Source organism: Catharus ustulatus, chromosome Z (genome assembly GCF_009819885.2).
Source record: "Catharus ustulatus isolate bCatUst1 chromosome Z, bCatUst1.pri.v2, whole genome shotgun sequence".
NCBI lineage: Eukaryota > Metazoa > Chordata > Aves > Passeriformes > Turdidae > Catharus > Catharus ustulatus.
The window spans coordinates 55,008,268-55,032,107 of record NC_046262.2 but is presented as its reverse complement, the minus strand read 5'-3'; the positions used below and the strand labels follow the sequence as shown (position 1 = coordinate 55,032,107).

At 42.3% G+C, this 23,840-nt stretch overlaps 1 long non-coding RNA gene across 1 annotated transcript; it reads right to left on the bottom strand.

Moving 5' to 3' along the window:
- Positions 1–458: 458 nt before the first annotated feature.
- LOC117010309 lies at positions 459–21,993 on the bottom strand. The gene is made up of 5 exons (XR_004420606.1): positions 21,152–21,993; positions 20,144–20,275; positions 6,774–6,916; positions 4,492–4,632; positions 459–531 (listed from the first exon to the last, which is right to left on the bottom strand). It is a non-coding gene; the product is annotated as an uncharacterized LOC117010309 (long non-coding RNA).
- Between the last annotated feature and the right edge of the window lie 1,847 nt (positions 21,994–23,840).

The following is a 23,840-nucleotide window of genomic DNA, read 5'->3' as shown; positions in this document are numbered from 1 at the left end:
TTGCTGTTCCACTGGGAGCAGACCCTGCCTATACCTGCATTGCAGCTGGGGACTGGGGTTCTTGAAGCTGTTACCTGTCTGAGATGATCCTATCTGTTTCTCTAAGTACCACTACATAGTCATTTTCTCTTTTCTTTTCTTCTTTTCTTTTCTTTTCTTTTCTTTTCTTTTCTTTTCTTTTCTTTTCTTTTCTTTTCTTTTCTTTTCTTTTCTTTTCTTTTCTTTTCTTTTCTTTTCTTTTCTTTTCTTTTCTTTTCTTTTCTTTTCTTTTTTCTTTTCTTTTCTTTTTTCTTTTCTTTTTTCTTTTCTTTTCTTTTTTCTTTTCTTTTTTCTTCTTTTCTTTTCTTTTTTTTCTTTTCTTCTTTTTTTTCTTTTTTTTTTTCTTTTTTTTAAATATGTGAGAGATATTCTTGTCTTCTGTCATTATTTCTTTGTTACAAAGAGAATGATGAGGAAATTGCCTTGGGTTCCTGCATAGTAGGAGATTTTCCATAAGCAGAAATCACTTATTCAGCATAATCTCCTATGAATCTGCGAAAAAGGCATTGGAAGCACATTAGAATAAAGCTGTCTTTGTCTAGCTAGAATGTGATTTTAGGGAAAAATTTATTTGCATATAAGGAAAACAAAAAGTCAGCATGCCACTCAAAGTTGGTTGAAACGATGTTTCAGCTGAAAATAGCGCTGCTAATTTCCCTGGAGTCTCAGTACTGACACACAACTGTGCCTTGGGATGTCCTTCTTGTTCTACGCCCGGCTTTGAGCAGTAATTTTAGTTGGGGCTGCCTTATTTTGGGGGCAGAACTGGAGAGCTACACAGTTAAAGGAATATTTGCTAAGAAACTGTAACCCCAAAGTGATCACAAAAGCTATCAGCAAAAAGACATCGTCTTCTCCATAACCCACTCCCAAGGTTCCACTGCAGACTACACAGTTCCTTTCTTTTCCTCTCAGGTCTGGGCAGAGAGCCCACAGAGGTATAAAATGCTGTGGAGTCAAGATTGGTCAGGTGAAGCTTTACTATGAGGATGGACTAGAAAATAAATATTTCAAGACTTCACCCACATAAGCTGCTAAGTGAGCCTGACAGTGTTAATGAGGCCAACACAGCTTCTCTCTCCGCTTTGGCAAGGATTTTAGAAGATCCTTAGCACCAATTTTGTCTATCCAAAATTAGTATGTGCCCCAAATTAGATATACTCACGAAGATACCATGCTGTCCATAAGGACTGTTCATGGAACAAACCTTTCTAAGCTCTGTTCTACAGCCTCCCAGAACTCAGTCACAACTGCAAATGAAAAAATTACAAACTAGAAAATATAATCTCATAACCCTCTCACCTTTGAGGCTGCTATTACTGTATGTTTCCTCATTTTGGTCTTCCATCACCAACTTTCAGACAGACTCTTGTTACCGTGTTGCTAGAGCAGTTGAGGCAGTGCCTGCTTGGCAAAGCTGCCACAAAAGGTTCAATTTCTACGCAGGAACTCCAACACATAACTTTGACATTTTGCTTGATGCATGTAAACAAGCAACTGCTGCCATCCCACTGTCTAGTATGATCTGGATGCTTATGGGACACTTGTTTTCCTGGGTCTTCAACATGCTGGTCTTTTCGTGTTCTCAGTACTATAATTAACACACCTATCCTCACATAGAGGCTGTACTTTTTATCTTGCACACCACAGCTGTCAAAAATTATTTTCATGGTAGCATGGCTTTTTATGAGGTTGTCTTGGCTCTTAGGTAGGAAATTAAATTGAGACTGCCTAGAATGGTACTGTTATTGATGTAGTCTCTTCCCAAATATTACATCTTCAGACACAACTTGTAATCCACAAGCATAGTGTTTGCTTTCCTTATTATGCTGTGAGTACCATGCTGGACTTAGAGAACAAACAGCAAAGACTCCAAGGAGGAGGCGCTAAGGGTGTTAAATGCAGCTTGCTGTTGTCCTGATAAAGTCAGGAAGTTACTGAGAGAATCTCCCATTTTAGTGGTTCATTTACCATTCAAAGAACAGTGGTTTCATGCAACCGCTTTTTACACCACAGGACCAAGTAGATTAAACTAACCTTACATCAATGCATTCCCTTTCCTGTTTGGATCATTAGAAGCTTGCAGAAGCTCTTTTCTGCCAAAAGAGATAACCTACGCCTTTCCTATGAAGAGGATTTTATTTTGCTGAGAGAACGGATCTTCTCTTATTCAAAGGAAAATCCTCATCAATAATCAGCTTTTATTTTCTTTGGTGAATAAACTTAATGATGCTGGTTGAAAGCCAGTCTCCTCTGAGGCAACTTGAAGTCAGTTTCTTCACATGCAAAAGTAACACTCTACTGTATGACTAATTAATTTCCTAATTAGCAGCTGGTGAACTATTATTATTTTTAATTAACTCATCCACTAAGACTCATTCGGAAACAATCAACTCTTTGTCATTAATATAAAAGTTAGATTCTGACATTTATATGTTAGCCCAGCTGACATAAAAGCTTCCAGGGCTGTACGAAGCCTGTGCACCACAGACCATCCATCTGTGTTTGATTGCAATGTGCATTTGTGTGTAAATGCCCTCACACAGATACAGCCTGAGCTGCACACAACACACACAGACACTGGTTTATACAAGCATTTTTCAGTAGGGTTTTCATCTCACTCTGTATTTTCTGAATGTTTCTTCCATGTGGTTCAGTACAGTAATTTCACAACCATAAGGCGCGCTGCACTATAAGGCGCATCCCCTGGGAGTCGGCAAAATTCGCAACTTTGTAGATCGTAAAAGGCGCACCAGACTATAAGGCGCACTTTTTTTTTGCAGCGAGGCTCCGCCCCCAGCGCCCCTCGTGCGGTTGCTGGCCGAGGCCCTGCCTCAACCCGGCAGCCATTGGCCCCCGGGACCGCCTGGACCCGGGAGGGGCGGTGCCACAGGCCCCCGGGCCCGCCTTCACCCAGCAACTATAGGCCCCCGGGCCCGCCCGGACTTGACAGGGGCGGTGTCACGGGCCCCCTGGCCCACCTTCACCTGGCAGCCGTGGGCCCCCGGGCCACCTGGCCCAGGAGGGGGTGGTGCCGCGGGCCTCTGGGCCTGCCTACACCCGGCTGCCGCGGCACTGCCGGCTCCCCCCACGGCTCATGGCTCACACTTCCGGGGTGGCAAATGTCGCAACTTTGTCCATCCTATAAGGTGCACCAGACTATAAGGCGCACTTCCAGGTTCAGGGGAAAATTTTAGTCAAAAGGGTGCGCCTTATAGTCATGAAATACTGTACCTGTGTAGTTATAAATCAACCTGTCTCTACAGGAATGTCTGCATGTTCTCCTTACATGTTTATTAAATATGAAGCTCTCTAAGGTAAGGTTTGCTTTATGGCACATGGGCAGTACAGTAATTTCATGATTATAAGCCGCACCATTTTGACTAAAAGTTTGGTCCGAACCCGAAGTGCGGCTTATAATCAGGTGCAGCTTATATATGGACAAAGAATGAAAAGTTGCTGTTTTTGTTTGGAGGACAGGTGTCTGCTAAGAAAGGCAGGAGCTTCTCTTTAAATGGAGAATGTAAACCCCCTCTCTCTAAATTATTATAATATTGAAATCAAGGGGCTCCCAGGCAAAGATACAGGAATTAGGAATAACAGTTCTTTTCTAGGGAAATTAAAATAGAAATACAGTACTACAAAGGAACAAACCCCAAACCCTGACAAAGTCAGAGTACAACCTGACACCCTGTCAGGCAGGGTGTTGGTAGCAGTCCCATTAAATGGTGGCTGCATCCTCTTGCAGTGACAGATGTGGTTCAGTTGAAGCAGTGCTCCTGCAGAAGGTGCAGTTTCCCTCCGGAGGTCCAGTGGTGATGTGGAGAAATCCAGTTTTCCTCTGGAGTCCAGTGGAGAAAGGAGCTCCCTTAGTGTCCCAAAACCTCTGTTTTTATCTTGGTAAGAAATGTTGGGCTCTTTCCCCTGGTTGGAGCAACTTCCAATGGGATGCAGTAATTTTATCAGTCCCACAGTGGGACTCAATGGGCCATTAGCAGCAAATGACTCGCTGGAGGAAGGATGGGTTGTGAAAAGATAAACAATGCCCCACCGGGTTTCAATGGATGGCCCATTAGCAGAAAGTCTCCCACGGAGATAAGGATCACTGCCCCCACCCTGAACAGATGGTGATAGAATAGATACCTTTTATCACACTCTGTATTGTAACCCAAGACAGTTGCCGACATCCAGACATGCGGCTTATAATTGGGTGCGGCTTATACACGAACAAAGAACGAAAAGTTTCCGACATCCAGAAGTGCGGCTTATAATCAGGTGCGGCTTATAATCGTGAAATTACTGTAAGTTGTGTCAACAGGTGCAGTCTGATTTGAAAGCGGAGTGAGGATCTTGACTGAATTCAATCTGTTGATCCCAACACACTCTGTTTTTGCAGCTGTGGCATTTTACAAACTTGCTGCGTCATATAAGTACCATATAAATATAACTTACTGAGAAGTATGAGGGACCTGATGTCCTCAAGCAACTGAAGAGATATTAATAGTAGAGTGGTCTACAGCAGCCAAGCTATATTAGACCAAGTTCAAGTCCATCTGAGGCCTGGAAACCGAAAATGTTCTGGGGAATTTATTCCTGTGGAGGAAAGAGCAGTTAGAGGAGTAGCAGCACTGGGTCTTTCATTGGAAAGAAAATTAATTATAAACAGGCATACCAAGCCGAACCCAGACTCACACAGCAGCCCTGTCTATAATTCACTTTCTTTTTCTCTGGCCTTTTGCAGGGCAGATGTCTCTCAAGGCTGAGGGAAATGGGTCCATATCAACATGGGAGGGAGGCACTTGTCACCCACAGAGTGCTCAGCGGGGCTGGAAGGTGAGGGCAGGCCTTCTATAGACCTAGCTCCAAGCTGAGCCACATGCAGATTGTTTGTCCTAAGCCTCTGGATGCTTTCCATCTGCATCAGGCATGCAGCATGCTGGGCAATGCCATGGCACTGCAGTCCAGGATGGAAAATTCAGGCTTTAAGTAATGTCAGGCTGAGCTTTCTGTGGGGACAGCTTCATTGATGGAAATTGTTAACCTTGGTGGTGCTGGCGGCCTTCCTAACAGCCAGTGGTGAAGCTGTAAGGCCTTGCTTGGAGAAGTGGTAGCAGGCAAGGCTGAGTCCCTGTGCCAGTGTGGTCACCATTCCCGCTTGGAGAAAGGTTTTCTTGCCCTTCCCATCCCCCTGGGTAATGTTGCATAAGGCATTTACATCTACCCAAAGTTCTTTGTGAGATATGAGCAGCTCATTATTTTTAATAGCTCTGACATCATTATCAGTCATAGATTTACCAAAAGGATAATGGGCTGTTGTTTGTCACTGCCTCTAGCATTAACCCCACGGTGGGCACACCCAGTTGTATAACATAAGCAATTAAACAGCCTCCATCTTTACCTTAGGGCTACAGTCGACATTTTTAAAACCATCCGTGTTTCTAGTGTCTCTAACTTGTACTGGAAACATCACCAACACTCTAGGCACCTTCTTCCTAATGAATGTTATGAAAATACCCGACTCTTTTGTGGTTGAGTAAAGAGAAGAATTTTCTTCTTTGTCTGAAATGCCAGAAGACATTGAAATTTTCTGGTGACCAGGAGATGCAAGAATATTGTTTCTGGGATTGTTAAAAATTATTTTTAAACTACTGTCCCCTAAACTTCCAGCCTTAACCAATTTTCAACATGTTTAATTTTTTTAAATAAATAAAATAAACTATTTCCAAGTCAATTTACTGCAATCAAAATCAGAATACACATTGGCATTTGGGTGGTACTTTTAATCTATTTTTCTCCTTATGTAATGACACACATCCTTCTTCAATTAGGTGACTCATCACACACTTTAGCAGTAGAATGCTCTGAAAAACAGAGAAAATGCATTCCTAACAGTTACATAGTTTAAAAAAAAAGTTATAGTCAACCAAGACTGATAGAAACAAATACAGTTCAGTCCCACTTATATCATTTAAAATGATAGTGTGGTCTATTTCACCACAGCACTCATTTATGATTCATAACCATACCCCCTTGTCACATAATTACACATTTAATTCCATTTAGCCACCTACATACATCAACTTGCTTTTCACCTCTATTGTTCATTCTTTCCTACTTCACCCAGGCTAATGTGGTCCCAGAGATCTTCTAAAGTAGTAACAAAAATATATGTGCATATTTATTTATTTATTTCCATATGATTGATTGATTGATTCATTGATTGATGTACTGTGCTTCTAGGCTGACAGTTTTTTTCTGAAATTTGTTTCACAGTTAGCCAAAAAAAGTCTCACTCTGCTAAACATACAGCAGAGGGGTCTAGCAGAAGGGATGCATTTTGCAATAGCTGGATGGGAATCAGTGCATTTGGGAGATTTGGATCCACTTGCCTCTCAGCCTGTCTCAGCACTAGGGAACCGCAGCCACAGCCAGGTTGTATCACGTGGCAAACCCCAAGATGTCAATGCCATCTCACAACCAGTCATCAGACTGCTCAGTTGGTTTGGCTCTCGTAAGCAAGCAGGAATCAGAAACTGTTTTATGGGAATATTCTTTCATTAAAAAATAAGGCATGCCTGCTGACCAAGAACTAGAAGAAAGTTGACACCCAAACCCAGGAGACTGGGTTTTGCCATTGTCAATATCAGCCCCCCCAACATCTCCAGACAAACCTCACAGGCCTTGGGAATCTACATTTGGGCTTTAGCTTTAAACAGCCTAAGAAATCTGAGCACCTGGCTGATATTCCCATGTTGCTCCCAATGGCTGAAATCCAAGTGTAATGCACAGCACACTATCCAGTGCGCTCGTTTCCAGGTGCAAGGCACTGCGAGCCTGTGGGACACTAATTGTGGACCTCTGTGGCATAGCTGTGCATCTAGAAGAAAGGGAGACAGCTCTTAGTTTGCTGTAACATGAAAAGCAGTGCTTCCACAACTTGGAGATTTATGTGTCCATCGTGTGTACAAGAAATTGAGAGGGACAATGTGTGATGTCAGTTTGAGATTTGCCATAAGAAACCCACCATAAAAGTCAGATACAGCCACAAGTCTTTGATCTACAAGATGAAAAACATTTCAAAGCAGTGACATGTTCTAAGACATTTACTTAAAAATAATAGCTCATCCTTATTTTTAAGCAGTTGATGAACAATGGTACAATACTATAAAAAGTTCAGATGACAAATAATCTTAAGGTTAACCATGTGTGGAGGAAGTTGCCAAAATATTAACAAATATAAAAATTACAAATATCAGATTGGTTCAGGAGATCTGCACAATGGATTTCAGCAACCCTATCTGCACTGCTCAGCCACAGAAACAATACTGGGATTTTTTTCCCCACTAATAGACAGCTCCTATTTGAATTACTTACTTTTTTATATCCTGTGTAATGAATTGACATGTTCTTCAGATTCAGGATGCAGGAGTTAGTTCTACTCTTCTCTCGGTGCATTAATTAAAGCTGATTTATCCTGCGTGCTGCTCTTGAGTGGTGTCTTTGGCTATCCCTTTGGCTGTCCCTTTTCCCATGGCACTGCTTCCCCAAGGCCCCTATGACTTGTGCCCAGGGACTGCCAGCTCGACACCCACACAGCAGGGAAGGAATGAATGGCAGCAAGCCAACAGCACTGGTTGATCATCACATTGCAAATGAACAACTGCATAATTTCCATATTTCCTCTGATGCACAAATATTGGCATTTGGGAAAAAGGATTATCAAAAAGCAGATAAGAGAAATTCAATTTAATAAAGCAAATAAACTGATTACACTTATTCATAAGGCATTAATAACTTACTGTACTGTCATGTGCTAGAAATTTGTGCAACCATTTGCCACTTATTAATAAGGATTTTTGGAGTCAGAGCTGAAAAAGTAGTTATCATTCATACCCATATTCTCTGAGTAGAAACATCACAGCACTGAAGTACCACCTAATCTCTGGAACTTTATTTACATTAGTCAAATGTTTACCTCACCTGCCATTTACTCTCTTTCCTCTACACCACACAAAATAGATTAAGCTTAGATATAGGCTAAATATGTCTTGTGAACCACAGAAAGTTAGATCAAAACATTCAGTTGTAACATTCATTTATATTTTCCACAACATGAGAAGAAATAATGTGAACTTCAGCAAATACATCTAGTAACTCGAATTCATCAAGCTTCTTGGGGAGCAATTTCTAGTTGACAAATTTCCCACAAACTGGGAGTGAGTTGCAGTGAGGTTTATTCCAATTAAAATAAATCAAGTGAAACTGATCAAATCAGGCTGAAAGCTACATTACTGACTTAAGGAAATATCTTCTGGTTTTGCCAAAAGTAATTATTCAAATTTCACTATGGATCAAACCAAGTTGTACCTTGGTGGAGATGGTAGGAAAGCTAAAGGTCAGTGTTTAAATTCAGCAGCTCTCTAGTCTACAGTTCATCTAGAAATCAGCCTACCTTGCAAACAAAATCCATCACTAGACTAAAGAAAGCAAAACTGCGCAAAACAGAACATCTTCACTGAGTAACTACCTGAGGAGTGCCCAGCATGAGCATCACAGCAAGGCTGAATCAGAACTAGACTGCTGGAGAGCCAGTCTTTCCAGGTGGAAGAAATCTTCACCCTTATTTCAATTCTTGAGATCATAATTTTGAGTAGAACAATCTGTGAAATGGCCAGCTTTCAGATTTTAATGGTTGCTTGGATGAAACTCTGCACACTGGTGCAAACTGGGCAACACTGACAAGATACATAATTTTACATGTATATGCATGTGTGTATATATATACGTATATATGCATATATATATGTGTGTACACACACACACACACCTGCATATATATATATTTAATTTTGCCCAAGATACAAAGGCACATTTACAGGAGATGTTTACACAATGGAGTTTCATTACAGAGTTAGACTAGGGAATATCACAGAAATTTAGAGCATGCCAACATAGTTAGTCATCAGAAGCAATTTTGAGCATGAGAGCACCTGAAGGGACAGGAAGCATTACCTCCAGCTTCCTGCAGAGTGTGCCTTTAATTATGCAGAAAGTAGTGAAATCACTGATCAGAAAAAGGGGGAAGAATGCTGAAGTTAGGATAGACACAGTAAGCAGAACTATTATTCTAATGATTAATTTTAAAAAAGAAATTGAAAAAAACTCTTTCAAAATAATAAAATGAAACTATTTCCCCTGTATAAGCTTTAGGACATGCTTTGACACGCCAGTGATAGAAGATCAATTTATTAAGTACAGTGCAATGGATAAAGAAAACAACAGATCTCCAAAACTCCAACAGCAAGTGTCACAACTGAGAAGAATGTGAGAGATGGAAGAGCTTTCATTGCTGCAATGTCATGCTTGGCAATATAAACAATCTAACAAATAAATAAACAAACAAACAAACAAACAAATTGAATGAGATTAGAGCTGAAGTGCCAGAATAATGAAAGGTGCTAGAGCTTCTGAGGGATGGAACCCTATAGGAATACTGTGTGGAGGACTTTGGGTGAGAGGAGTGACACATCACAACACCAGAAAAACAAGCAAACCCTCCCTGTGCAACGCACACAAACCCCAAACCAAACAATGAACGCAAACCCTCAATAATTAGAGTGAATTAATAGATCCAGATAAAGATTATCTACAAAATGCACAGGTCATGGAAGCTGGAAATAGCTGACAGAAAAAAAGAAAAATTAAGCACTGCAATTCTAACCATGTGATGCAGTTAAGAAAAGTCAAATATTCCAGAGAGAAGTGGAAATACACTATCCGGGAATATGTGTTATGGTTTGACTCCAGTCAGCAACTAAACCCTACACAGCTGCTTGATCACTCCCCACCAGTGGGATCAGGGAGAGAATTGGAAGGTTAAGAGCTAGAAAACCTGTGGATTGAGATTAAAAACAGGTTAATAGAAAAATCAAAAGCTGCCCATGAAAGCAAAGCAAAACAAGGAATTAATTCCTGCTTCCCATAGCAGGCAGGTGTTCAGCCATCTCCAGGAGACTAGGGCCCTCTCATGTATTATGGTGCCTTGGGACGACAAACACCATCACTCCAACACACCCCCCTTCCTCCTACTTCCCCCCACTTTATCTACTGAGCAAGATGGTCTGGAATTTCCCTTGGGTCAGCTGGGGTCAGCTGTCCCAGCTGTGTCCTCTCCCAACTCCTTGTGCAACTCCAGCCTGGTTGATGATGTGGTTGGTGGAGAAGCAGCAGAAGCCTTGGTTCTGTGCAAACCCTGCTCAGCAATAACAAAAACATCTCTGTGTTGTCAACCCTGTGTTCAGCACAAATCCAAATCACACGTCTACTGGGAAGAAATTGAACTCCATCCCATGCAAAACCACCACAGTATGGAAATACCCACTTCTGTTTAGAGCTCCTCCAGTCTGTTCAGCTGGGACACACTCAGGACATGAATATTACAGTGCTTTGTGTGTCAAGAGGTGCATTATGATGTACCAGGTCTGCATATTTCATGTCAAATCACTGGTTGTCCCTTGGCTTTGGTGAGCTACCTCCCAAAAGAAGATTTCAGGCAAGTTCTGATCAGAGTATCTGATCAAACCACGATACTCAGCAAAACCTGAGGTTTCTGCTCATTTATTATTAGCCTCTGATGTTCTTTTCATTACTGGCTGCAGTGCTAGTATCAGATGAGTTTCAGCCTAAACACTGAGTGGAGCATGCAATTTCTTGAAGAAAAAAAAAAAAATCGTGAACTAGCACCACACCTTTCTAAAGCACCCAGAAGGCAAACTGTCAAGAAACTAGAAATCATCCCCAGCTATGTGAGCACGTAATGGAAGTGCCTGGGGCTTTTTGCTCCTGGGCTACCCAAGGTCGTGAAGCCCTGTTTATCTTGAGAAAATATCTACTGAGACATCAGCCGAGAACTGATCTGTGTATGCAACTAAGGTTCACAACAGCATGGTAGAGAGCATGCAGAATAACAGAACCATTTGTTTGCCTTCAGGAAGTGCCTGGACTTTCCTTCTCTGTGAAGGAAGTGAGACTGTGCCATCATCAAAGAAGCCCTCAGGAAACTTCCAAGAGGCATTTGTTCTGATTTAACTTAATTATTACAGTATGACCCAGAGCTACCAGGTGAATGCCCAATTGATCTAATTCTAGGGTACCACCTTATTATTTTATAGATGTCTGTAAGCAACACAATATTACTGCACCAACCAAGCAGAACACAGAAAAAAAGGAAGGAAGAAGACAGAATGTTGTCTGGCCTAAAAGTCCAGCTTTCAGATGTGAATGCTGTGATTGTTTCTCAGTTCCCTCCATAGATGGAAGACTGAGTAAAATCATTACAGATCTTCTCTGAGCATTTTTGCCTCCTAGAGTGAAGAAAATACAACAGAACATTCACTTCTCTATCTGTACAAAGAGAAGCAACTGAGAATAGATTCAGGCAAACCCCTTCCTGTTTCCCCCTCTACAGTTACTTGTAGGAACTTTCTTGCATGCACTGTATTTCTTTGGGGTTTTGTGTCATCATTGCCAAATATATGGTGACCCAATATTCACCTCAGTAAAGCTCTGACAGCTTTGCAACTTTCACAGTTTTCCTGTAGGAGTGTTATAGATCAAAGCAGGTTGTTCCACTTCTAGTGGCCTTTTGTTACATCAGAGCTCACTGCATTCCTCTCTTGTGCTTGCAGTCACCATATGCTCTGTAATAAAATAGCCTGAAGAGTAATATTGAGCTTTTGCGAAGGCAGGGGCTCCATGCTCTGTTTTGTGTAGAGTAACTGCCCAATTAACAGCTTTAGTAGAATACCACAAATGTTATCTGTTCTTCTCTATCCCTTCTGAAAATAAAGTTTCTATATGCCTATGTAACAATTCTCAAAATTAGCTGAGGGCTCTGCTCATCTTGTGTGGCAGGTACATGTGGCTGTCCAACTATGCTGGGTACTAGACATGGAGTAAGCTGTTAGTGGTGATCAGCAGATTAGGAACCCTATCTATTTCACCAAGGAAAAATTGATACCTTTTGTTGGTCCACAGAGAAAAAAAATCATTGTTTCTTAGCTGATGTTAGGGATAGAAAGCACTTTTGGTACGTGTGGAACCACAATCTTCAAGAACCCCATATACAGTAAATTCACGAATGCAAGCCGCACTGAGTATAAGCCGCATCTCTGGGTGTTGGCAAATATTTCGTTTTTTGTCCATAAATAAGCCGCACCCGAGTATAAGCCGCTCTGTTGTTTGCAGCGAGGACCCGCATGCAACAAAGTTGCCAAATACTAACAGAACCGCGGCAGGGCGGGGTTTACTGGCTCGGCTCAGGCTGTGCAGGCTCGGCCCGCTAGGGGCTGCTGACGGGGCCAGGTAGCCCAGCCCGGCGCTGCCGCTCGGCGGGGCCACTGGGCTCGGTCACCACGGCCCGGCGCTGCCCTGTGGTGGCAGGCAGGGATGGAGCCCCCCGCCACCTCCCAGAGCTGCGGCAGGGGCGGCCTGGGTCCCCCCCCTCCTCCCAGAGCCGCGGCAGGGGCGGCCCGGTTCCCCCCCCTCCTCCCCGGGCTGCGGCAATGGCGGTGCGGAGCCCCCCGCGTCTCTTCCCCGGGCTGTGGGAGGAGGGAAGGAAAGAGCTCTCCCTCCTCTCTCCCCACCCCCTGTGCTGCCTGCAGGCAGCCAGGTTCCACCCACGGTGCAACAGAGTAACAATTTGTAACAATCGCAAAATGCCGACTTTGCAGCTGCTCGGCTCAGCACTCTGGCTGGCACTTCTGAGGTTGTAAACGTCAGAAAATTATTCACATATTAGCCGCTCCTGAGTATTAGCCGCATTTCCGGTTTAGGAGCAAAATCTTAGTCAAATTGGTGCGACTTGTATTTGTGAAATTACTGTATTTTAGTTTTCCTTGGGGCTTTTCAATATTTAAAGGGGGCTTATTAATAAAGAGGGAGACAGACATTTTACAAGGGTAGGTGATGATAGGACAAGGGGGAACATTTTTTTACTAAAAGAGGAGAGATTTAGAGTGGGCACTAAGAAGAAATTCTTTACCGAGAGAGTGGTGAGATACTGGCACAGGCTGCCCAGAGAAGCCGTGGTTGCTCCATCCCTGAAAGTGTTCAAGGCCAGGCTGGATAGGGCTTTGAGCAACCTGGTCTGTTGGGGTTTGGAATTAGATGACCTTTAAGATCACTTACAACCCAAACCATTTTGTGATTGTAATATTCAGTGATTTGCTAGATGTGTTCCCATGATAGCCAAAAAGGGTATTTTTTTCCAGCTATTCCAGGCTAGCTCTGTGAAGCTGAAGCAGAGGCTGTCCTAACTGTTCAGCTTGCAAGGAAGCTGGGATGCTTGGCACCAGGTTGAACTAAATAACCCAGGTTAAACTAAATAAAGGACCTAGATTTACCCACACTCTTTACCTTGACTAGCAAAGTATATTGTAAAGCAGACTGCACACACAGACTGGAATTTCTAGAAAAGAACAAAAAAACCAAAAGAACAAAAAAGAACAAAAAAGTTTGTACCTAACAGCCTTCTACCACAGCACAGCCAGGGCCTCTGCCTTGGGGAAAAAAAGCAGTTACAGAATATGGTTACATGGTGATTAAGACATAAAATGCAATTACATGGCAGGTTTAGAACTCAGTTGGACAAGGATTTAATAACAAGATCATGTTAACAAAAACATAATTTTGAAGGTTCCTGTCCTGGAAAGCTGGGAGTGGGGTTTGAAATCAAAGCTTTCCTTGTAAAGACCATTTCTGGAGACAAAGGCTTTGTGCCAGCATTCAGGTCCACGTGGAAATCTGTGTACCATTGCTCAGATTTGCAAAGCACCTGATCTGCAGGAAGGGACTGCCACTACAGTCCTGGAGTTCAGCCCTGGAAGGAGCAGCCCTGCACCTCGTCAGCCAAACCAGCCTTGCAGACGCAGCTGCGTGTGAAAAGTTTGGCATGCAAAGGGCTTTTGATGCAGAAGATTTTAAGTTGTCGTTAATTACAGAGACATTTTTTCTGTCTCCATTACATCCACAGCACATATTACAAGAGATAATTGCTTCTGGAATGTAATTAGGCTGTAAAATTGCTATATTAATAAATATGCTATATGCATTAATAAAATGTTTATTTTGGTCTTTTATACAGCATTACAGCATCAAAGGAATTGATCTGTTTTCAGTGATGATGTACATATATGTTATTGTTTTGTGTTATTTTAGAAAATGATTTAGTAACTGGTTCTCAAGAAGTTGTGATTAAAAAAGTCTGTTTTCTGCTGTGACCTTTCTATTGTTTCACCAACTAAGTCTTCCCTCGACTGTGTGAGTATATTTGATCCAAGCTGCACTGCAGTAAAAAGATAAATACTTGTTCTGTTTAAGAAGAGTGGAAATGCATGGTATTTTCTACTGATAATGAAAACTTTATTATTTTTTACCAGGAAAAAAACCAGCTGCTTAGAAACATGACTCATATTGCAGGCAAGGAGTAGTTTATGGCTGGTAGCTCCCCTTCATTTAGTATTATCCACTATGCCAATGTGAAACAAAGGAATTACATTAAATTCTCACTTCCAGTTTCTCAGAAGAGCCAAATGTGGCATTAGGTTTCAGCTGAGCCCTCCATAGTACTTGAGCCTCAAATCCAGCAATGCATTAAAGTCATTTAACCTGGGAAAGTAGGAGGAGGAGAAGGAGGAGGAGGAAGAGGAGGAGAAGAACAAAAAGGCACTATTTGTACAGCCATCGAGGAATGTTACTGTGATACAATTATCAGATGTATGTCTCTGCTCTTAAAAAGAAGAGTATTTTAAAAGGAACTAAAAAACACTATATGAGAAGGTATGAGAAGTAGGAAACATGCTGCATATTTGATAAAAACAGAGAATTATGTATTTAGCCTAAAAAAACTCCAATCTTTAATTTTCTCAGAAAAACTAAAGCAGCCACTATTATTTTAAGAGTTTTTTTAAACTCTTGTTATTGATGACTAAATATGTATTTCTAAAGAGTGTGAAATCACTATAAAGCTGTCATCTCCTTTGAGGAATTACTTCAATGTGCAAGCTCAGCCTCTTGTACCTCTCCTTCCCACACTGCTGTGTTCTAACCCCAGCCCTCTGACACACAGCCTGTGCTGTTCACGCATCCTTCCTTATGCCAAAACACAGTGTCTCCTTGAGACACTAGCCCTCACTGGGCCAGGAAAAGGACTTCTCTGGGCAGTCTGATGATTAGCCCCAGCTAAACTGCCTAGGTGTGGAGGGTCAGTGCCTCTCACAGTCCTGTGCAGACCACAGCACCCTATCTCCTCTAGGCACCCGGTCAGTGCCCTGTGGTCCCTAACTCCCCCTCCCACTGCAGTTTCCTCAGTGTTTTCTAGTGTCAGCTGTTGGATTTTCCAGACTGCTTACCAAGCTGCTATTTATTTGCTAGACCTGGAATAATTTCAGTCCTAGCTGAGTCAAAAGCTTCACTGAGGCATCTCTGCTCCAGCTCTGTCCTCGGTGGAGAATATGCACAACAGGTAGAATTTCATAAGCAACCCACACAAAGCTCCCACAGAAACCAAAGGTACTTTCTGAGATACATTGTAGAGTCTGCCTAGTGAGGAAACCTGTGCTAAATATAAACACAAATTGCTGCTTGATGAATAAGACTTCATTTGGCAGAAAGGATTCCTCCACCGACTTCATTGGCATAAACACTGAAGGTGTAGGAAGCCTTGTAATGGAGAGGTGAGGAAGGCAGGGTGGCTGGGTGGGATTGGGGTGTGGCCTGGAAGTAAACAGGCAAGCAGATCCTTCAGTGTTTTCATAACCTGAACAAGTTCATGCACTTTCATAGAAGGACAGGAAAATGCCTAAACCCGAGATGGTCTTTTCAATGTGACAATGCAGTGGAATAAAATGGGTTTACTGCATATTTTTCCTATAGGAAATAAATGCATTTCTACAGAAATAAAATGGTACTGCAAATATTTCCTATGGCAAATCACATATAGAGCAACTAATTTTGAATGACAAGATTTATTAAAGGTGGGGGTGGGGGGGGCGGGAAAGGAAATTTCCAGGAGATCTTGTGTGAGAAAGACTGAGTGACATTGTATTTAGAAAACAGATGCCAAAGATGAGATGAAACCACCACTGCTGGTAATCATGATGCAATTGGCAAGTGGTTTGGGAAATCTCAATTCTTGTGGGTTAAAGTGGAACTAGGGGGTCAAATTTTCTCTTAAGTGGGGAAGTGTGTGCAGGGAAGGTGAAGCTGCCACACAGTGCCTGGTGTCCTTGCAGACATCAGTGTCCTTCCCAACTCTCAGGAAGTTTGCTCTGTTTGCATTTGGCTAGCAGGAATGCAAATTGGCAGCACTCATTCCAGGTCTGCGTGTTGTGGAAGGCTGAAATAACAGCACGTAGGCCTGAAAAACAGGAAATCTAATTATTGGAACATTGCAATTAATATAATAGGTGATTGAGAGTGCAACTAGTAAACAACTGCACAATGGGCCAATGAGGAGGCTGTCTGGAGTCCATCAAAGGGCTGTCTGAGGCCTCCACAGGGCACCTGAGGTATTTTATGACAAAGACATCCAAATATAGCACTTGAAGATCTACAACACAAACTGAACACATGGTGCTGCTAATGACAGGTGCTGGAGTACATGCTTCACCTAAGGATAAAATAATTACCAGGTTAAAAGCATGTGCTGAATGCATGATAGATGGTAACAACAAAAGGTATGATGCAAAGCATCAAGGATTCATTAAAGCCAAGTCCTGGGGAGCCAGTGATGTAAACTGCTTCCACGGCATTCGCCTCCTTCACCAAAACCCAAGTGCTACAAGGTGTGGCAGGACACCAGTGCCCAGTGCCCCAGCAGCTGGCTCCTTGCATCTCTGGTAGGCATGCAGGACCCCATCCAAAAAAACCTCTAAGCCATGCAGCTTTGACTGTCTCCTCCAGAAAGCACCTCAGGTGGAGGGGAAGGGAAAACGGCTGCAGAGAAGGGGAGGGAGCTGCTGTCCTACCACTGACCTGGTACAGTTAGTCACTGCTGGGACTGCTCATTTCTGCCAATGGGTGTGAGAAGAGAGAGGGGAGGACTGAGTTGGAAAAACACACAAAGGCAGAGCTGTGCACAGCCAGACAGGGTTAATCCCAGGGGGGCTTATGCTCCTTCCCCCTCCTGCACCTCTAGAAATTTCAGAAAACTCAGACTGACTATATAAAACTACATGCACAACAAAGAATTATTTATGCAGGCGCAGCTGAAGAGAATTTTTGAAATGACATGAGCTCTGGTGTCAGAGTTGGAGCTGCCAGGGCACAGCCACATCACATACAGTGTAGCTTCAACCTGCCCATGGGGATTTTGATAAAATATGGGCTTAGCCCATGTTAAAGCGACAGGGTGTTTGTTGTCAGGGATGTAGCTTTGTCTTTGGGGAGAAAGAAAACAAAACCACCAAACAACACTATAACTTGATTAACCCCAAAGCTGTTGGAGCAAGGATGTTTGCCCAAATCCTAGCAGTCAGGCTGCTGGCTTTGGGGGCTGAAGGTCCAAATTCTTGTAGTGAATGTGTTAGGCTATTGCTTGATTTCCTCCTGGAGACATTCCCTGCTGCCTGGATGATTCAGTACCTGCCGGATGGCAGTGTGGTAGGCTGGGGAGACAGATGGCTCCAGGTGCGCACCTGAGGTACCAGCATCAAGATCAAAGCTGTGCCCCAATTAACAGGTGCCAACTGAGAGTGAAACTGCTCTGCTCCAGATCCCTCATTCTGCAGCTGGGGCAGAGAAGGACTCTGCACTGTCACCCCTCCCTCTCTTTCCCCTGTCAGACTCTAATGTTTGGTGGTTCATCCTCCTATGGTGCAAGAAGACTACTGGAAAGCTGGAAGAAATAGGCATAATGTGAATAGCATGCATTTTAGAAGATTTACATTCCAGTAAGGAAAACTTGACATGAAGGTATCACTACATTGCATTGCATAAAAGGATAGTGACCTTAAAAGGCTTTCAGTGAAATGAAATAAGAAGGAATTCGAGGCACAGTGATAAATTTTAAAACGCAGTACATTATACTTAGTCTGTTACCCTGCTCTTTCTCCCTAAACGGTTAAAACATTTCCTACGAGAGGAAGAAGGTTAATATAATTTATGCTAGAAATTCTGATTACTATGGCAGAGAAATCAGGGCAAGTATTTTTGTTCATGCCCGCATTTTAGCAATGACAAATTTACTTTTTTAATCCTGGTGGGACCTCACTGAAGAGCTGTAAGTGATATTATCAGCCACACCTCAGCACATCCGTGCCACACACACAGGTGGCATCCTGGCAGGGCAGCACAAAAAAGAGAGCCCAAGCAGGATAGCAGGAAAAACACCTTTACATCCTACAGTCTTGTGTGCTACTTTTCCACCTGCAGGTCATTTGTCAGGGGGATTACACCAGGGGTGAACTTATCTGTTATTTTCAGAAATTTTCAACACCATGTTGTTTCTATCACTCTATTGCCACTTGAAGACAGCCACGGCATATGGGATGTACTGAACACACAAATCCTCCAGTTATTCACCAACTGCTGTGAAACTTGTAGGTGGCTCAGTACTCAAGCAAACAGCACTTGCAGCTCCCAATTACTAGCAGGATGCCATGTACAAGCCCACAGTGTACTTGGGAAATTAGTAGGCAATAAGCGTGGATCAGGAGAGGTGAAAAAAAAATTTCAGATTTTTATATAGGTTTGTTGCTAACAGTCCTGAATGTGTAATGGTTAGTTCTGAGCATGTTTATAACATCAGGTCTTCAGCTCTTTATGAAGAGCCCATGTCTTAGGATGGGCATAGGTACATCCCAACTAAAGCAACCTCTTGATATATATGGGCTCCCGAAAAATCTATTTATTGTAATGGACATAAATCAATAAATAAAACACAGGCAAGTCTTGTCAGAAAGGGCTGTGTGTAAAAAAGTTAGCCTCTGAATAAATGGCATGTTATATTGATTGAAGAAAAATGCAAACAGACATTTTCAAGTTGACAATTCACCTTTGGTGGGATATACAAAGAGGAACATAGGGTATGATAGGGCCCATGTCACAGGATTATTTAGGAAATCCTGAGGGGAAATGAGATCATAAAAGCAATTGGGAAAATGTCATAGAAAAGTAAGGGCAATATCCTGCAATATAGGTTATGACAGCTGGGACTGAGTATTTTATCTCAGATCTACTTAAATTGGCTTAAGATGGTTTTGCCTCAGACTGAACTAGAAAAATAAATTGGGAAGGAGCTGCTTTCCTGGCTCCAAAGAGGGTGGGGAAAGCCAGGTGGCTTGGGATGTGCAGAAGGTATTTTGGGAGCTACAGATTAAAAGAAGACAGAATTCTTGCTACTGTGTCATATTGCAGGGACAGTTGCCATAGCATCATTTGATCTAAGAATAGATTTCTATAGCCCAGCAGCAGGTCAAAATATTTATAAGAGTGAGGATTTTTTTCAAGGCCAGTTCAGCCAAAATGCAGGTCCCTGTAGAGAACTGCTGAAAAGCACATAAGGTAATTCACACAACCTAGCCCCAAACTAGAAATGATTTGGGGCAACTAGGACACAGCCATGTGGTGTCTGACAAGAGCTTCCACAAAAATCAGAGTAGTCATTCTGCCTTGCCTGAATCTTTAACTGAAGACAAAGAAACAGAGCATGGATTGTGAATCAAAACAGAAGATTGGTAAGAGAGGGGTATGTCTGAGACAGAATAGTGATCTGAAATTATTTTTCCTCTCGTCCACCGTTTTGTCCCTCATAGGGAGCTTGGCAGCTCTCTGTACTCCTTATGGTGCAGAAAAGAGATTGCTGAGCTCAAATCAGGGCTCTGTCTGTCCTGTTTGATCCAAATGTGGCTAACAATCCAGCTACTCCACTCAGAAGCAGGTTGCCTAATTGAGCTTGTGTTGTGCATTGATGCAGCATGGGAACCATCCTTGCTTCCCAGGCAACTATGAGACAGAGTTAAAAAGATATTCAGCAGCACAAAACAGTTTCCAACACTGTGGTAAAACAGAATTTGAACAGGGAAACACACTGCTTATAACAGACCTTCTGCAATGCCGTTGATCTGCGTTCACTCCCTTGCCCACATGTGGCTGCACATCTGGGACACACCGTCCGTGCACAAGCATCTCTCATGACATGGAGAGGGTTTGAAAGGTGGAGTTCAGACTCTTCTTCCTGAAGAAGCATAAAATGTGATGACAGTCTCCATAAAACCAACCTCTTTTTTTCTCTTAGGACACTTCTGATATAAGACAATATAAATTTATCAGTATCACAGTTTCACACCTCAATCACACATTTGATTAGCCCAAGAGACTTATGGCAGAAACAGGCAAGCTATGGGCAGAGAATACTTCCTCCTCTTTAGCAGTTCTGGGGGGTTACAGTGGAAAAATCAGAGAATGACATAAAAGGTTGAGCAAGAAGGAAAAGGCAAGCACTAGAGTCTGTCACCTTTAGGGAATACCAATTAAACACCGAGAGAGACTTTATGGAAAAATGGTGATATACTCTGTGCCTCTGAGCACTACTGCAGAACAAGTAGGTTGTTCTGTGTAGAGTATCTGCTAATTGCTTATCTACCACTCCCATCAGAAGATCATAATCTCAAAACTAGGGTCTATAAAACAAATGCTTAATACTGACAGGAAATCTGCAGGCTGTTCACAAAACTTACCAATGCACTAATATCTTCTTAGTATTCTTTCCTGATGTGTTTGAGCTACACCTGACCCTGCCACAGAATTAGCATGACAAAAAATTTTCTGTTTTGTCACTGTGATGTTCACATAAAGACACATGCTAACTTTAAGTAACTGTTCCATGAACATCTGTGTGGTATATCTCTTTCTCTTTACCCACACCTTTCTATACCAGTTCATGAACTTAAGTTTTCATGTCTTAGTGCTGGTCTTATTGAAAAGAACAGTTGTCAGTGACTGAAAGAAGCCCTTGGGAGAAACCCCAAAAATGTTGTGGGCAAAAACCCCTCCAGAATATGCTACTGGCAGAACACAAACGTGTTTTCCTCTTAAACACAGCCTAACTTACCAGTGCCAAGACATTGTGCAGACATGTAGCTCGGCTGATTTTGATAGCACAGCTCTAAGACAGAAGTCAGCACATATAGTTATTGTGGAGATTTCTTATTATTTGGAATGTCCCATAAAAAGTTCATTGTTAAAGTTGTGTAGGTGAGGGAAGAAATGGATCCTCTCAGAATATTAAGTCCTTTGCAACCAGTATGAAGGTTTCGCAAGCTGGGAGCAAGCACACAGAATATGGGTAGGAGTAGAAAGCTTTAAAAAAAAAAAAGACAAAACAGATTCAGTCAGGTCACTTCTCTAAAGGTGTTGCATCTGGGCTGAAACCACGACCTTCTGCAGAGCACACAGTTGTAGGACAGAGGACTGCAGGCAGAGAGGAGTCACTGGGAAGAAGTATACAAGTCCTTGAAGAAAAATCATTGCCTCAGCTGTGCGTGAGACCTGTAAAACCACTTCAGCTGCTGTTACACTGACTGCAGCATGGCCTGCGTTGGGTTGAGCTGAACTGAGCATCACTAGAGTGCAGAGTGCTGCCTGGTGCTGGAGGGCTTCAGAGTGGAAACAGGCAGCATCCCCTGAAGAAGCTGGCAAACCCAAATCACCGATCAATGTTAAACCTGCAGCCATTTTCAATAACATATTTTCAAAGTCATTGTGCTGTCTTTCTACAAGACCTAAGGTTTGCTGTACGACTTGGGAATGTACCTGCTCATGATGCTGTGGCGGGTGGGAGGTGTGGTGGGTAGGATGAACTCAGTTGAGGATCAGCCCTTCTTGCAGGGACATTCCAGTGGAGAAGTGGAGAGCCCCCCTGTTCCCTTTCATTTGATGGGTTTACCGGTGAGCTTTTTGTTTCCCATCTGGTAGCTTTACTCTAGACTAGAGGTAATTTTTGTGGACATGATTATGGTACTGTGAAAATCTAAACCTCAATTTGCAGGAAATGCAGTGATGATGCTACCAATTATTAGTATATATATTCTGATTTATTCCACCTACAAAAATTAGAGGATATGGGTCATAATAAGACAGAGAAATGTCTTTATCCCCAGATATCAAATGAATGTATACACTTGAAGGAAAAATAAAAGTCTCCTCCAGATTATGGAGACAACACACATCATTTCTCTGTAACCAGCTACTTTGTCCCTTATGGGAGTGCCATACTCCCAATCTTGTCAATCTTTCCTATTGACTCCTCAGCCAGTTTTCTTCTTGTGGTACTTTCTTGTTTCCTCTTCCCCCCTTCCTCCCTCCTTTCCTTGCAAGCTCTTTCTCCACTGCTCAGGAATGTGCAGAGTTAACAGCTCCATCTCCGTCTCTTGTCACTGCTGCATTTCCCAGCCACCCGTCCCAGTTTCTGCATACACCTCACACTGAATTAGTGGTCTGGGAAGGTGCTAAGCTTGAAGGCAGCCGAGTGACAGCAACTGAATTTGCAGCCATAGCCTTGGGAGATCAAACATCTGTGATGAATATTCCCAACACACATTGCTGCTGGTGATCAGAGGCGAGAAAAGCACCTATTGTTTTCCTTTCATGCTCTAGGCTCTTCCAGTGATATTTTTGCTCATATTACACAATTCACAGGAAGTCTCCTTGTATAAGAGATTGTTGAATAAATAACTGTTTACACAAATCAGCTGCAGGCTTAAAGATGTTGCACACTGAAAGAAGTCAGCTGCATCTTCTTGTCATATCCTGTTGGATAGATTATGTTAAGATGCTGAGACAGTGAGTCCATTGAAATCTTCATTGTTTTCTGTTTTAGCAGCACTGAAACATACCCAATGGACAGAAGGCTTGTCCTGTGATTTTATAAAAGTAGCATTATTATTTACAGAACAAAACTCAGGGCAAAAAGCAAATATGGCCTATGCAAAGATCTGATGGTACTATTTTTTTTTTTTGCTAGGGCAAATAAATAAAATATTAATAGAAAATTATTTTTGTGTAGTCTGTGTAGGGCAATTTTTAAAAAATGCCAGAAGTCATCAACGAAAGCACCTTTGTGACTCTCCACAAAAAACTTCTCCTCTTGAAATCTTAAAATATGATGCACTGGAAGTGGGAAAATAAGTTTTATAGACACAAGCAACATTTACCAGCCCTTGGATGGCATAACATTAGCAAACTGCTTAGTCAATTATCAACAAACAAATATGGAAAGTTGAACAACTTCAAAATTCAGGAAATAATGCCAATCTTACTTTAAAAGAATCATCACAACAGAAACTAAAACAGAGAAAATTCATTTTCAAATGCAGTGTTTCTACATTTTTATTCAGACATGAGTTTTCATTTTTCTTTTCACCACAGTTTGGCTGACCTAGATTTCACCTAAGTGCCTAATGTCTTTCTGGAGAAAGGGGGTTATGGCAGCTGCCCAGACTGTGGGAGCTGACTTGTTAGAAACCAACCAGACAGGCAGGCAGGAGCTTGCCATCTAGGTTAAAAGCAATCTGGGTTAGCAAGTGTACTTCTCCAACCACGTAGGATTATGCTGGTTTTGCTCTTTTGCAAAAGGCACAGGAGGTCTGCCAAAGTGTAGTACTAAAACTCTTTGCCAAAAATGACATTTCAAGTCAAAATTTAAAGTCACAAACTTTTGGTTCTAGGAAGATAAAAAACATCTCACTTAAGGAAAAACCAGGAAACACAGATGTGTTTTAGCTCTGTTTAAGCCTGTCCTT